Here is a 17,781-nt window from a genome sequence, read left to right as displayed (position 1 = left end):
TATCTATTTCCTCTAGGTTATCCATTTTGTTGGAATATAGTTTTTGTAGTATTCTCATATAATCCATTGTATTTCTGTGGAGTCTGTTGTTATTTCTCCTCTTTCAATTCTGATTTTGTTTGAGCTTTCTCTCTCTTTTTCTTTGTAAGTCTGGCTAGGGGTTTGTCAATTTTATTTATCTTCTCAAAGAACCAGCTCTTTGTTTCATTGATCATTTCTACTGCCTTTTTTATATCAATAGCATTTATTTCTGCTCTGATTTTTATTATTTACCTCCTTCTTCTGACTTTGGGCTTTGTTTGTTCTTTTTCTAATTCAGTTAGTTGTAGTTTGAGATTGCTTATTTGGGATTTGTCTGATTTGTTAAGGTCTGCATGTATTGCCATGAATTTTACTCATAATATGGCTTTTGCTGCATCCCATATGTGTTGATATGGGATATTATCATTTTAATTTGTCTCCAGATATTCTTTGATTTCTTCTTTAATTTCTTCAATGATCCATTGCTTATTCAATAGCATATTGTTTAGTCTCCACATCCTTGTCCCTTTCTCAGCTTTTATTTGTAATTAATTTCTAGCTTTATAGCATTATGATCAGAAAAGATGCTTGTTATTATTTCACTTTTCTTAAATTTATAGATCCTTGCCTTGTTTCCCACCATATGGTATATCCTTGCGAATGTTCTGTGTGCACTTGAGAAGAATATGTATTCTGTTGTTTTTGGATGGAGTGTTCTATATATGTCTATTAAGTTCAACTGTTTTAGCTTTTCGTTTAATTCCACTATTTCCTTGTTGATTTTCAGTGTGGATGATCTGTCCAACGATGTGAATGGGGTGTTGTGGTACTCTACTGTTATTGGTTTATTTTTAATATCTTCTTTTAGGTTTGTTAATAGTTGCTTCATGAACTTTTTTGCTCCTGTGTTGGGTTCATAGATATTTATAAGTGTTATTTCTTCTTGATGGAGTGCCCCTTTGATCATTATATACTGCCCCTCTTTGTCTCTCTTTACCTGTCCTATCTTGAAGTCTACTTTGTCTGATATAAGTATTGTGACACCTGCTTTCTTTTGTTTGCCATTTGCTTAGAGCATCATCTTCCATCCCTTCACTTTGAGCCTGTATTTGTCATTGGAGCTGAGATGTGTTTCCTGAAGGCAACAAATTGTTGGATGTTGTTCTTTAATCCATTTTACCACTCTGTGTCTTTTTGTGGAGAATTCAATCCATTTACCTTGAGGGTGATTACTGATGTATGAGGGCTTAATGCTGTCATTATATCACTTGTTTTCTGTTTTTTCTGCATTTCTTTTGTTTCTTTTCCTGTGTGTTTTGGTCTACCCATTGAACTATGCAGTTTTTATGCTGTTTCTTAGTGTTTTCCTTATTTATTCTTTTGTCTCTGTTCTGCTTTTTTAGTTTAGTGGCTACCCTGAAGTTTGTGTTCAGAATCTCGTGCATAGCATAGCCCATTTTCTGATGGCCTCTTATTTCCTTAGTCTAAACAGATTCAGTCACTTTCCTCCTCCCCTCCTAAGACATTATTTTCATCTCTTATTCCAACTTGTGTTGTGAATTTGTGGTTAAAGTGACAAGATTGTCTTTGTTTTTGGTGTTTTCCTTCCCTTTAGCCTAATGATATAGTTGAATATATGCTATTCTATTCTGATTCTCTTTGTCTCCCTACTCTGTGTTTTATGATCCCTTTCTCCCTTTTTTTCTTTTTCCAGGTTGTGTGTGTGTGAGGAGGTCTCCTGGCTGTGAAGTCCCTTAGCTTTTGTTTGTCTTGGAAAGATTTAATTTCTCCCTCATATCTGAAGGATATTTTTGCTGGATAGAGTATTCTTAGCGGAAGACTTTTATCTTTTAAAGTTTTGAATATGTTATTCCATTCTCTCCTAGCTTGTAAAGTTTCTGCAGAGAAATCTGCTGAAAGTCTGATAGGGGTTCCTTCACAGGTTATTTTATTTTGCCTTGCTGTCCTGAGTATTCTTTCTTTGTCATTCATTTTTGCCAGTTTTACTACTATATGACTTGCAATAGGTCTTTTTACATTGACATATCTAGGAGACCTGAAAGCTTCGTCCACATACATTTCCCTCTCATTCTCTAGGTTTGGGAAGTTCTCTGCTATTATTTGTTTGAGCACACTTCCTTCTCCATTCTCCTTCTCTTCACCTTCTTGAATACCTATAATTCTTATGTTGCATTTCCTAACTGAGTCAGATATTTCTCAGAGGCATTCTTCATTTCTTTTTAGTCTCAGTTCTCTGTCCTCATCTGTGTGGAGCAATTCAACATGTCTATCTTCGATTATGCTGATTCGTTTCTCTATGGTGTACACATGAGCATTCAGGGAATCTGTATGTTGTTTTATCTCTTCCATTGTGTCTTTCATCTCTAGTATTTCTGATTGATTCCTCTTTCTAGTTTCAATCTCTTTTGTGAAGTAGCTCCTGAACTCATTGAAGTTTTTCTTTATATTCTCTTTTACCTCATTGAGCTTTTTGATGATAGCTATTTTGAATTCATAGTCATTTAGTTGACTTATTTCTGAGTCTTCAGGACTGAATTCTGGGTATTTATTTTCTCTCTGTTCTGGAGATTTGGTGAACTGTCTGATGCTGAAAGAGCGAGTTTTTCCCATTGTGATATTATTCAGTTGCAGTTACAGACTATTGCACCAGATGGGGGTCAAGAGTGACATATTCTGAGCCCTCTGCCTTCAGTCGAGCTGGAGCAGTGCAGGTGGTGGTTCGGGGCATGGGGTGGGTTTCTCCTGTGTGCGGTGCCAGGTTTCCCAAATAGCTCTTGCTATCTGGTCTCTCATGGTCTTGGCTTGATGAGGTCACCCTGCATGAAAGCTTTCACCCCATTATAAGGCTTCCATCTTGGCTGCAAGGGCCCTAGGGTGTCCTGGGTGATGTCACAGATCTGAGACCCCTCCACTGCTCATTCCGTCATGGAACCTCCCACAGCAGCAATCCCAGTCTTTAGGGGAGGGGATAAAGTTCTCTATTACCCAATTCTAGCTTCTCCAAGCAGGGCTCCAACCTTTGCACCCTTCGTGGTTTGGATGCCATGACTCTCCGAAGATTCCTGTGCTCTTAGGATATTGCTCCTTTTTGTTGTATGTTGGAGGGGAAAGAGTCCTGGGCAAACTCACTCCAAGACACTGATGTCACTCCCTGTGCTTTTGATTATAGATGCCTGAATAAATGACTAGACATAATGAAGGAAAAGCATAACACTGAAAAATAGTTATCTAGCCATATAAAGGTAGGCATTTACTTTGATGTCAACCAGAATTACAAAGGCCTTTTTTTAATGGAAAATGATTTTAAAGTGCATATGGAAGAATGAGTATGAAATTGCTAAACAAATATTAAAAAGAACAGTGAAAAGATACTTGCCCTTTGGGTACTAAGATTCTTTAATCAGAATAGCATGATATTTGTACAGCAAAAGTCTAAGTGGTCAGTGGAAATGATGGAAAGTGAAGAAATTTATCAAGGTAATTATATGGAAATAATAATATAATAATAACCATAATATGTCCAAAGTGAGAGACAAGAGTGTTCCAAAAACGGTGTTAGGGTGCTTAATAGTCTATTTATAAGAAAATAAATGTAAACTTTCACCTTATAACATATAATAAAATAAATTTTAGATGGATTAAATGTGTAAAGGTAAATTAAAAGCAACTACTAACATATTCAAAGGATATATAAGAATGTTTATATAATCTGTAGGTAGAGGAAACCTACTGAAGCAGTTTAGGTAAGTTCAAATCATGAATGAAAATTTTCACAGAACAAATTACATAATATGAAAAAGTATTGTTTGGCAAAGGACATCCTAAACAAAGATAACAGGCTAATAATCATCCAAACTTTACCTTATTCTCAATCCTAATCCAACTCACATTTCTAATAAAATTTAAAATCCATTGCAAGTCCTACAAGGGCCTATCAAGTCTGGTGCATGGCTAGCCATTAGAATTCTCAATACATAAAACATTGCTACTAATTGCTTAATAATCAAGAGATAAAGCAGTCATTTTTCTAATGAGGAAGTTTATTTACCAAAGGAATGAACTGTAAAGCTATCAGGGGTTAGATTATAAATACAAAAAAATAGAGAACCATTAAGTACTTTTGAATATAGTGTCTATACTGTGATTTAGTGCTCAAAGGTGTGATATGAAACACACACGCACAACAACACAGGAGCATGAGGGGGCTTTGGGAGATGATGGCTATGTCTATTACCTTGATTGTGGCAATAGTTTCATGGTGTAGGCATATGTCCAAACTCATCAGATTAGGTATATTAAATATGTGCAGCTTTTTGTCTCTTAATTATACCCCAAAGAAACTATTTTAAAAGACCAGACAAAAGAAAAATTACAATTTTGGGATGTTTGTTATCCTGGATACTGATAGTTTCAAAGTAAAATCTTGTTTTTCTTCTTCTAAAATAGATAATTTAAATTAAACTTTTTATTTTGAAATAATTATAGATTCAGATGCAGTTGTAAGAAATGACATGGAGTGTTCCTGTTTATCCTTTATCCAGTTTTCTTAAGGGTTTTTATGTTTTTCAGTTCTACAATATCCATTTGTGTCTTCTTTACATCTTCTATTTTTTACCAAGACTTCTTACTTTTCATTTGGCCTTCATTCAGTCTTTGTTGATATTGGTTAGGGCTGGGCAGACAGATGGTGTATTTAGCAGCATTTCATCAGGAACGATATATGGTGTATTTGTAAAAGGTGATCGAAAAGAGTTTAAGGTTTTACAGTTGTGTGAACACATTTATGGGAGACCAACAAAGAAGGCGATGCATCCTATGGACTGGCAATAGCTAGACTTCTGATTCTCCTGAGCTTGAACATGGCACAACTTGCAGCTACAGGAAGTCATGCCCAAATAGAGCTGTGGACTATAGTAAAGGAACCAGTCACTGGTAACTACAATAACAGAGGAAGCTAGGCATTTAAATGTAAGTGACAGTTTTGTCTTCACACCAATTGATCTCCCATTGGAATTTTCTATGGACAAATATAACTGTAAGGTGTTAAGGATAGAGAGTCTGAGTCAAATACTGGTGCACAAAGTAGGGTAGAGAAGGGTGGAAGTTGAAATTTGAGTGCCAGGTGTGAAACATTCAACCCTGAGAAGATTCCATATGGTAGAGAGGAGGCTAAATTAAGCACATGTGAACAAAGTGAGAAGGTTGGCCTGACTAGAGAAGAATTCAAAGGAGACAGGGATTGGATATGAAATGAGATCCTAGAGAGTCAGGAAGATGGAGTCAGCAGTCTCCAGGAAGGCAGACGGTGGACTAAGTCATTCACAGGCTATGAAATGGTTAAAGCATACACAGATAGTAACAGAGATAACATGGCAAAGCTGAAAATATTCAGCACTCTGTTATATTTTAATGAACAAAAGATTTCTCACAATGAGGCAACTGAATAAAAGATAAATTTAATTAACATAGCAAAGTATGATAATTTCTTGAAATGCTGTTAATTAAAAATAGAATGATGGAAGCATTGGGAAGATTGATTGGGCATTTTGCAGAGATGAATCTATTGTGAAAAAGATAAAACTCAGATTGAAATGCTGAGTATGTGCCATTTTATTTTAAGGATCTGTGTGAGTGTGGCATTTTTCTTATTTACATAAACAAGCTGGACTGAAAATAAAAAATCTCAACCAGAAATCTGCCTTCCAGCGAGAGACAATAACCACCTAATCACTACTCTTTTTCTTTCCGATACAATTAGGGTCTTCAGAGCCCCAGCTTCCTAACTGGGAAAGAAATACGCAAGAACATCTTAGCAGGTGCTGCATAATCATGCCTCAAATGACTCTCTGCAGATAAAAAGAAACTAGTATTTGCTTGCATAACTGAACATATCTGCCTGGGTTGTTTTCCTACAGATGTTATCCTGGAAATAGAAACAAAATTGTTCATTCACTAGCAGCCTTCAAGAAGCACTATGATCTGGGGCAGCAAAGAACCAGCAATAAAAGACTGAGAGGCATTTGCAGTTCTAGAAGAAAACACTGGTGTGGAAAATGCATAAAATGGCTGTCTGTTCTCAAGACTGCCTGAATTATTATCCAACTATGCTGGGTGTTCTAATTCCTGTGTCTCAGAGGACTGCAAGTGGGCATATATACTGACTTAGATATATGCAGATAATGCTGTTCACTGCCAGCTTTCACTAACAGTGTTTATATCAAGCTCTCTACACTTTTAGGCTGGCACTCTTTGCAGCCAAGAGCATCTACTAAATTATAAATCCTTGAGAGCAGTGACTGTTTTTTGTTCACTTTTTATTCCCAATTTGAACCTTGTGCATACGCAATATCATAAATGCTTTTGACATTAATGATCCTTTATATCCAAGCTATACTTGCAACTCAAGGCAGCTTAAGGGTGGGGATTTATTATAAAAACACAATATCTAATATTTTACTAAATATAGCTAACAGGCACTTTCCATAATGTGGAATCAGTACACACTGCACACAGGCTGCCACTCTCCCTTCTACAGACCATGACAGATAATGAAACTTGAGCTGGAAACTTTCCTATTGAGTCTGAACTGAGGATTGTAATGTTTTCCAAAGCAATCCTCCGTGTATGCACTCTCAAGAAATCAGAGTTGATAAGCAACACGGAATCTTTTTGGGGTCCTGGGTGCAAAGATTTGTATTATATAGTGAAAGCATGCAGCAACACACACACACACATCCCCCTATATACTCTTTACTCTTACAAACTATACTCTAATTAAACTTTATACTATACTGTAACTAACTAAACTATATACTATAACTAACTAAACTATACTCTAAACTACTCAATTACTATATGCAAACTAACTAAATTACTTAAACCAGATGTGAGAGTTAATTGTACACATCAACTCTAGTGGATCAGGGCATGCCTAGACATCTGGTTAGTCATTATTTCTGTGCCTGTGAAGGTGCTTCCAGATGAGACGTATTTACGTCAGTGGACTCAGCAAAGTGGATTGCTCTCCCCAACATGGACAGGCATCATCCAATTTGTTGAGGGCCTGAAGAGACAAAAAGCTCGAAGAAGGAGGAATCTGTCACTTTTTCTGCCTCATTGCTTGGGCTGGGACATCTCATCTCATCTCTCCTGCCCTTGGACTGAGAATTACAGCATTGTGAGCTCGTTCTCAGGTCTCATGACTCAAACTGCCTTTCCTGCGTCTCCAGATTGCAGACAGCAGATCATGGGACTCCTGTAATCACATGAGCCAATTCCTCATAATAAATCTCCTTTATATCCTATGGACTCTGTTTCTCTGGAGAACTAATACACGAGGCAAAAGGAAACCACATGTATTCCATCGTCAGAATTTTGTGCTTTTGGGAATAAGACTGTATTTTGGATTCTGATTCAGCTGCCACTGTTCGTTTATTATGTATGGACCTGTTATGCTTTATTTCTGTCTCTAATTTCTGTTTACTAAAACTTTCTGGCTTGGGGAGACACACTTGTCCTTGCAACAAATATTTATAGAGTGCCTTAGGATGGCTTAGGCCTTATGCTAGGCAATGGAGTTGTTCAAAGGCAAGTTAGCTCTGGAGAAACAAGATTCAGATTCCAGATTGCAGCTAGCCAGCTTGATTTCTGTTACCAACCTTTGCAAGTATGTATCCACATTTATATTTTCATGAATATTAGCAAGCCATAATAACTAGATTTATTACTATTCTATATTAATTTGTAGGAAGTTTGCCCAATGAGAGAATAATTCATGAATGAACATGTCCTGAGTTTCAAGAAGACATGTTCAATATTTCAACTAATTTGTTATTGATTTACTTTCCTCCAAATTATATACTTAAATGAGTGTGATGACTTAAGCTCCACACTGACACTGATTTCAGTGGAGCAGTACTGAAGCAAGGGCCTCAAGATCTGACAAGATTATGTCAGGCAGGTCCTTGTCATACTTTGTTGTACTCATTGACTTATCTTGTTTGGAGACACATCATAGCCAACAGTGAGAAATGAGTATGGAACAGATTTTGGGCTTAGAAAGAGAGGACTAGTGATACTTTTTAAGGATGGCAGGGCTTCAGCTGAGTAGCCTGAGATTCAAGTGTAGACCCCAGCGTCGACAGGTAATGAGTGCACTGAGCAAGAACCGAAGGGAGTCACACCTGTAGTAAACAAAACTGAGTTTTTGTGTGTCCAAAGTGTCCATCCAGGCTCCACAGCAGATAAAAAGCAAGAGGGTGATTGTCAGCCCCCACTCATTTATAAGGTTTTTTCTCCCAAAGCTCTTCTTGTCCTGGGTGATCGGCTAAGGTACCACCTTAGTCTAAAGCAGGAGGAGAGAGGTCTCAGCTCCGCTGCAGAAAACAGGGAATAATAAGGCTTTACAGCATTTGTGTCTAGAGAAATAAAAAGGTGAGATACTTTACCTGTATTCTAAATACAATTTTGACTTTTTTCTGCTCTTTAGCGCTCTCCATTGGTTCCCAATTGCTTTCCAGAACAGTACTAAAGCAATATGCCCTCCTACACTATGCATATTTAAGCATACCTTTTGTTTCACTTTGTGATTTCATTTCAATACATTGTTCAATTTGTGTCTGGTCTATTTTCCTTCAAGTTATTTTCATATCTCAGCATGGCCAAGAATAACCTACAATATATTCAACAAAATATTTTATTTCCCTATTTCAATACCTCCTTCAAAATATGCATTTTATTGACCCTTACTTCCAGTCATTTTAGACTCCACTAAGATATAAAAATAGTTAATCTTGTATTAAGGTATGTTGGTTCCTTTTGCTCCAGGCTGTCAGATCTGTTGACTTCAACTTGTGAACTTTGAAGGAAGCTGCAATCAGTATCTGTCTCATCCTGGGTTCTGCTTGGTTCACTCTTTGTTCTCAACAGATCTTTATGTGCATTGTGAGAATTACAATGATTAGCTGTGTGCCTATTTTATATTTTATTAAACATCATGTCTGCCCTCCAGAAATAGATCATCTATGAAGGAAGATAAAGTTCATGTGCAAATACCTATGACACAAGGTAAAAGAAGATAAGTACCTCACAACGTGCACAAACAGCATGTTCTAGAAGTCCAGAGATGAAAGAGACCTGGTTGAAGAGGAAGAGCTTTGTTTAATGGGTTACATTTTATTTGGCTCTCATAGTATAGAGAATATTTTAAAAACGCTTATATTTGGAAACTTTTTAGTTTTTAAGTTTTAAGAGATAGCACTGTCATGTTTTGGCCACTGTTACCAAAAAGCTTATTAATGTAATTAAAAACAAAAAATTACGTAACCCCAGAAGGAAAAATAAATGCCTTAGGGCACCATCCCCAAAATAGTACAAATAACAATTTTTTCTGAAAAGTTATGACATGCCAAACACCTAAGCTTTCTTAAACGCGTGAGTCATGACACGTGTGGAGTTCTTATCTACTATTTCCTGGGTTCCAGGCCACCTAAACACATCACAGTGTCTTGTTAACAAAAGTCACAATTTGTCTCAAAACCTTTCCTTCCCTCCTCCTGATAACCACTGAGAGCATCTGCGTTCACCTTTCACAGTGGAAGTGTAGTCATCTTTAATCTCTTAATACATTTTTCAGAGTAAATAAAAGTTTTATCAAGATCTGGAATGCAGATCAAGCACTAAATCCCAGAATTAGAATCACTGTAAATGCATCCTCTGGGATCAGTTCAGTTCAGTTCAATCATTTATCAAAGCCTCAGCCTCCCAGTAACTTGTTGGTAATTGCTCCTATGCATTTTTAGGTAGCTCTCCCGAGTAATACTTCTTCCTTTCCCTCCCTGGAGATCTTATGTGATTTTTCTCTCTCTTCCTGGCCCTGCTGGTTTTCTTTCATCCTAGAACTCACAGAAAAAGTTTTTCTGTTTTTCCTTCTTTTTCCTCCCCATTCTTTTCCTGTGTTTTTTTTTTTAACCATTACAAATCAATCTATTATCTTCCACCTTCTCATTCAGTGGCTGCCTTTCCGGCTGGTATTTTATATGCACACCCCCTCCTCTTGGCCTGGTAAGTAGCAGGTAGAAGCGAGTTAGCCACATCCATTGACAGGGTTCCTTTTATCTCAGCTTCCTTGTTCTCTCTACACAGTTAGCACACGCTGTTCATATGAAGTACTCTTCCTCTCTTACACCCTCCACTTTATGAAGTAGCTGCCTGATTTGCCAGACTCCTATTCTCCCCCACTTTGGAGATGTTCCTTTCCAACTTCTGCCATTCACATAAATGCACATGGAATCACGTAACATTTCATTTCATCTTTATAGCTAGCCTTGTACTTGAAATATGACTGATTTCCAATTTAACAATAGTAACTTGAGGCCCAGAGAAGTGGAACTTTCTACAGGTGTCTAAAAAGTGAGTAACAGGGCTAACACCAGAGCCCAGATCCATATTCATAGTCTAACGCTCTTTCACTGCCAACTACTATCTTACCTGAAACTTAAACAAATCAAGACATAAATAAATTCTACATTGTCTCTCTATTTAATAGTTTCCGCCGAGGCAAATGCAATTTCTTAGGAAAGAAATAAAACTAAAAATTTCTTTTCATAAAAGCAACTCATAAAAAGTTAAAGGAAATGTGAGAGGAGAGACTCATAAAGAGTTCAACAAACTCTTTTGAGCCTGTGTCTTGTGGAGAATTTGATCTACAGAAAAAGTTTTGTCTTGTTTCTTAAAGGACCTTGGACTTTCTCCAAATGCTAACACATTCCTTTAAAGTCGTTTAATTAAGTGAATACTCCACATTGCTTCATAGTCAATGCAAACTAACGTGCTATTAAACCACAGTGCCAAACTCACTGTGTAAACATCAGCTGGGGAATTTGTTAATTATAAAGATTCCTGGGCCTACATCTGGAAATTTTTATTTAAGAGGTTTAGGGCATGGTCCAGGAATCTGTATTTTTAAAGGCTTCCCAATGTTACTGATGTGCAGCCTATGAGGGAACAATTAATTCACACTACGTATTATAAGGAGTCTGTAAAAACATGGCTTTTGAAAGAGGAAGACATTGAATTTAGTAAATGACATGACAATCATTTCTTGTTTTACTGTAGACTATTTTCAACACTTTCCTAAACTGCTCTTTTTCTTATTATTTTTCAGGAAAATTTGTTAGAAGAAGAGAAAACTGTTGAAAATGTGTGTTAATGTCATCTATTCACTTATGCAGTCCATAGTAAATATTCGTGTGGAGTCAATTACAGGAATGCGGAGGGAGAAAGAAATGAAATCTAATGAAAGTTAATCAAAGAGAAGAACTTCCTTCAGGCTGGCCGTGCATGTCTGGTTTGTCTGTCATTTATAATGCTGCAGCCTCTGGTTCATAGTCAAGCTATAATTCTGCCAGTTAATGTATCCAATTAACCCCACTAATGAGCTAATCAACAGTGTAAAATCTGTGTAAAATCACTGAGGGTGTATGATGAATGGAAAATGCACTGAACTCTCCCAATATAAAAACTGCTTTATTGCACTTGTTAAAGTGGCACTGTCTTATCCCTCTCTAAAGGGTAATTTATCACCAGGGTCTGTAACAGTGCCATGCCCTGATAAGGCAGAGGTGGCAATAAACCCATCAGAAAATGATTACTCAGGAATGTGGAGCAATTACAATGTTTCTGCCTATCAGAGTCACAGGCTGCAAAGCAAACATGTTCTTCTGTTGATGTGGGGTTCACAGAAAGAACCAACAGTAAGATTGAAGGAGATCCTTAACTTGTAAATGGATGGTATTTTTATATATGTGCATATTCATTTATAATCCTCTGAAGTAAGTATTTCTGGTGTCATGAGTCTCCATTGTGAAGGAGGAGGATGGTCCTTTCCAGGAACTGCTTATCTCAAGGGTGGGGCAGCACAAAGTTGGCTGCTGTATAGAAGCTACCCCTTTCCTCTAAAATTAATCATCTCTCATGGAAAGAGTTTCATTAGCAAATTAATAGTCCTTTCTCTTGCTCATATATCAAGATAACATTTTAGAAAGACTCATTCTCTTGTGGGAAATGAAGGCTTTCCTTGTGGTGTAGGATCCAGAGTCATCCTCTTCAGGATATGGATCCCAAAGCAAATTCCAGTATTTGGTCTCTCTAATCCTATCATTTTGTAACACTGTCCCTGAGTGTCTTATATGTTTAAGACCAGTTGGAATCAAGGATAGACTTCTAGGAAAGGAGTGAAGTAGCATCTTTTATTCCCTTCTGGGGAATACTACTCTTTTTGCTACTTTGGCGATCGATTTTCTTTTCGTTATTTTCCTGTTTCTAGATCTGGTCCCTTTTCTCTCAGTTGTGGTCTTCAAAACAGAGAAATTCCCCACTCTTTCACCTGAAAATATCTCTGCATTTCATTACTCCTGTCATCTTATCTTCAACAAAGATATGGCACCCCTTCTTTCTGTTGCAAACTCTTCCTTCTGTGTTGGCATCCTGTCCTTGCTCCATGCATTACTTGTTGGCTTTTCAATCTCTCCCTCCCCCCTTCTCTTCTATCTTCCTCAACAGATAGGCACAAGCATCACAGCAATTTAAGATCCTTCTCTTACATTCTGAATCTTCCCACTAGTTACCATTTCTCTTCTTTCTTTCACTTAAAAAGTGCTCCCTTACTGTCTCCTCTTGTCAATGCACATGCTAACTTAACCTGATACTCTGATCCTCTCTCTTTACTCTACTGGTTAAACTAAAATTGCTTTCTCAAAGTTCCTCACTATCCCCTCTAATATTAAGCCCAGTGTTTTTGTGACAGTGATCATCACAGTTAATCTCTTTGAAAAAGTCTGACATATGTACCTACATTTGCTTCCCTAAAATTCTTACCCCCCTTCCTTTTTATGACACTACTTTCTTGTCCTCCTTTACATCTCTGATTACTTTTCTTGAAATTATCTTCTTAAGCTTTAGTCTGCTGTTCTTCACATGTATATATTCTACAGTATTATTTTATATAACATTTAAAATTATTCCTACCATGCCTATACACACAAACTGAGCAGTCTCCTTTCCTAATAATTTGACTATGTCCTCTACATTCCAGACTATGAAGCTGTAGTTCTGAACTCGTTCATGAATTCCAGGTCTGCATTACCAATATTCGTGAATTTTTTGACATCTAACACTTAATATTTGCAAAATATAGCTGATTATATTTTACTGCTCAATCAACCACGCCTCTGTAGGTTACACAGAAATTCCACTTTAATTAACTTAGGCTAAAAAAGGATTTATTAGCAAGATACTGGGATTTGATTGGACTAACCATAGTCAGGAGTCTGTATTCTTGCCTTCCTGCTTCTTTCTAGGGTGCTGGTTTTATTAAGTCTAATAAAAACCCTCTTCCTCCACAGGATAGGGAAGATGGTTGTCAACAGCTCCTGATTCTCACACTTGAAGCTTCCAGTTCTGAAGCTTTGAGTGGATTTTCTTTCCTAGCTCTAGTTTGCAAAATCATGGGTAACGCCTCTGATCAGCTCACTCTGGGCCAGTTAAGAGACACCTGACCATTTTAAGCTCAAATAGGTGGTGTGAGGTTGGTCTCAGAAGCTGTGGATTGTTTTGAACCAGGCATCCCCTCCAATTGACACCCATTTCTACCTACTTTCTGTGTTTTCTCTCTGAAAATAGAATCCACAAATCACACAAACTAAATACTACATCATCATCTTTGCCACTTTCTTTCCATCTAAAGCCAGTCACCAAACCCTACTCTCTACATGGTCTCACTAGTATTTCCATTTGCCTCCTTCTCCAATGCTGCTCCTCTAGTTCAGACTCAGCATCATATCTCTCCTAGAACATTGATAAATTGGTCTCTAACTTGAATCTCTAGCATTTTTAGAGCATTCTTTTCAGTGTAGTCAAAGACAATGATTATCACTCTCAGCATGCACACATGCTAAAATTTCTCTCTCCCTTCCATTCACAGCCACATTTCTCTGCTATCCTTTAAGATAAAAGGATATAACACAACTTACAACATAACTTCTTAGGAAAGTTGTCAGTACTCCCTGTCTTCAATTCCTTATACTCTTTTCGCTCTAGAAACCAGTGGAGGTTTTCACTCCCACCAACGCTTTAAACCAATTTTTCCTAATAACCAAAGACATCCATCTTGCTAAATCCACTACCAGTTATCTGCCTCCTTTTTACTCAAACCTTAGCAGCATTTGATACACATGATTAATTCCCATTCTTGAATTTCTTTCTTCTTTCATCTTTAGTTTCCACACCCTCCTGATTTATTTCCTACTCCACAGACGTCTTCTTTTCATTGTCCATTGCTAGATTTACTTCCTCTTCCCAAACTCCAAATATTGGCATACTCTAGAGTTCAGTCCTCAGATCTCATTTTTTTCCTTGCATAAACTTTCTCCCTAGGTTTTCTGGGTAGCTTTCCCTGCCCTCTGTGCATATAAACTTATCTCCAATACATTCACATAGCACAACCCTCTGGTGCATTCCTAATTTCTTTAATATTTTTGTATTTCTGTAACACTTCCTGTGCTCTCACATAGTTGACATTGATCCAGTCCTTCCCCATTCTCTGCCTCTGCTACCACTACTATCATCTCTCAGACCCAATTCAAAGCTGCATCTCCTAGAAAACCTTTCCTGACTGCTCCACCTAACCTAGCTGGGATAAATTCTTCCAGGTTTTCCCTCTGTGCGTGGTTTGTACCTGTTTTTAATGCTTATTTCCTCCTGCATTCTCTCATAATTTGCTGTTGAATATTCAACAACCCCTTTAGACTGGAATTCTATCAAGGAATGCCATCATGTATTCTGGCACACCTCCAGGCAGCCTTGTAGCTAACCTGTCTACGACTGCTTAACTCAATTCCGCCGGACAACCTGGACTTCTGACCCCAACCTCAGCTACAGGACTTGCTCCTCTCAGGAAGTTTTGTCTACCTTTCCAAACTCTGGTTTGCTTCCCAGAACTGGTTTTATTCAATTCTTATTCTCAATCATTTACGAGGTAGCAGGCAAATAATTTAAAATATTATATTTATTCACTCTACATATTTTATGTAATTTTTGTTATTGATTTAGTCAGAAATTTAAAATTACATATTCAATTTTACTTTTATTTAAATCTATTTAGCTCTATCCAAATGAGGAAAAAGAATTGCAGAAGTTTACTTGCCTAAGACCAGAGGTTACTGAGGGTAAAAGTTAAAAATTTTGAACCCATTTATTTAATTCTGAAGCTCAGACTGAAGACTCTTCCCCATTCTCTTTGTCCATCCCCTCCTTCCTTTTCACTGCCCTCTGTGCTCTGGCAGAGTGCTCCACACACAGTAGGAGTTCTGTAAATATTTGTTGAACTGAATCGACTATAAGTTTTGTGGAAGTTAGTGGTTTTGCCATGAAAAATGCTGGGAGGCAGGGGAGGTTAATTGAATATGAGTCTCAAGGTGTCTGTGTTATTTCTTTCCTCAGTACTGGCTGGTAAACTGCATTTTTCTCCTTCCTCTCTGGCTCTTATAACCAGCCACAGGAGGCCTGCAAAGCTTAGGGCAAAGTCAAATCGCACAGGCAACACGTCCGAGGGAGGCTCTGGCAGAAATTTACAGCGCTCGGGTGCCGGGAAGGAGATCACGGAGTTGGAGAAAAGAAGAAAACAGCTTCAAGCACACCACAGCAGTGCTTGGTGGTAAGAATGCAAACTCTCTTGCCTTCCAGGATCGGATTATTTGCAGCATGTGTGAAATATATATATGAGTTTTCTAACAGACCTACTGAATTCTGACAATCTTGAAAATCAAATAAGAAAAAACACAGTGGTGTGAAGGTGTCTTTACATCTTTGTCCTGTTACAGAACTTTATTACACCTGTCTCTTTACAAAACTATATAATGTAGTCAGTAATACTGAAATTAATGGTAAATAGTGAAAATGGTTCAGAGTCAAAAACAGCAAACTCCTCTACATAGCCAGATAAAATAATGCCACAAAGTGGTGTTTTAACTTTTTTGTCACCCAGGATTTTAATAAATCTTTCTGTGAAAGGGATTCAAAACTGCTTCCTATATTTCAAAAGTGATTATGTTAGATGGATCTTTTACAAAGATGAATAATCTCTTCCATTCTAAAAGAACTCTTATGCTCCATAGCTGTTTACATGATTACTTTCTTCATGGTTCTATTGACTATGACAAGAGCAGAGCGGAACAGATGTATCTTTTCTATACCTTATATCCAAGATCACAAAGTAAAAGAAGCTTCTGGTCGCAGTGTTGTTTAGAGTTAGCACATTTAGCTTTACACAAACTTCAAACACTAAATCTTTATATCACTGACGCTACACCTGCTCATCTCTGATTTGTTCTATCTAAATTCATTAAAAAATGTCTTCTTTTCATTTTCCTTCTGCAGCAACACGTTAATTGACCACGACATGCATTCTGTTCTCCCATCTCCAAAGGGATCCCAAATTGGATCCCAAATGGGATATCCAAGACATCCTTAGATGTGCATCCCTGAAACCACTTGCTCTCAGCTCTTTCCAGTTCCCCGTGGTAACACATTGTCATTAGGTAAAAAAAAAAGAAAAGAATACCTTAACCTGAAACCCTCTAGCTAAGAAAACTTTCAGCTAGCCAAGAAATTTTAGTTATTGTGCAGAATATTACTTAATTGTAGAATCTAATGACCTAATAATTAGATTCAGCTCAAACATTTTTGTCAGAAATAGTGATGCTGTACCCTTCTTTTTGTAGCATATCAGGAGGTATATAGTGTATAATTGTCCAATTTTTGGCAATGAAAAATTTGATCACTTGGTTAAAATGTTATCATCTAGATTTCTCCATCATAAAGGAATCTTTTCGCCTTTGTAATCAAAAGCAATTTGTGGGGTGATTCTTTGAACTGTGTGAACATACTTTTTCCCATTAAACTTTCTCCAATTTTTTCTTTTTAATAAAACTTTCATTCTAGAATAATTTTAGATTTACAGAAAAGTTTCAAAGGCAGTATAGAGAGTTCTTATATTTATCACAACCAGATTACCTGTTGTTAACATTTTATGTTAGACGATATATTTTTCAGAACTAATGAAGCACTACTGATGTATTATTACTAAGAAGGGTCATAGTTGAGTTGGCTTATTGAATTTTTATCCAACGTTATATTTCTTATCCAGGATCCCATCCAAGATAGCACATTACATTTAGTCATCATGTCTCCTGTCTTCTTAGATTTCTCTAACTGGTGGCAGTTTCTCAGACTTTCCTTGTTTTTGATGACCTTGACAGTTTTGAGAAGGACTAATCAGGTACTTTATAGAATGTCTCTCATTTTGGGTTTGGCTCGTGTTTTTCTCATGATTAGACTAAAGCCTTAGAGGTAAAGTGCCACTTGTGTCGCATCATATCAGGGGTGCATGCTATCAGCATGACTTATCACTGTGGATATTAACCTTGATCACCTGGCTAGGGTGGTGTCTGTCAGATTTCTCCACTGTAAAGTCACTTCCTTTTTTTCTTTCTGTAATCTACTCTTCCATAGGAAATCACTATGGACAGCCCCCACTTACAGGTTGGGGCATTATTTTCCACCTACTGAAGTGAGGAGTATCTTCATAAATTATTTTGATTTCCTTTGTGTGGAGATTTGTCCATTCTCCCCACTTTATATGTTTATTCAGCCATTTATTTGTATCAATATGGGCTCATAGAT

The sequence above is a fragment of the Equus asinus genome, chromosome 3 (assembly GCF_041296235.1).
Source record: "Equus asinus isolate D_3611 breed Donkey chromosome 3, EquAss-T2T_v2, whole genome shotgun sequence".
In the NCBI taxonomy this organism is placed as follows: Eukaryota; Metazoa; Chordata; class Mammalia; order Perissodactyla; family Equidae; genus Equus; species Equus asinus.
This window is presented reverse-complemented; position numbering follows the sequence as displayed.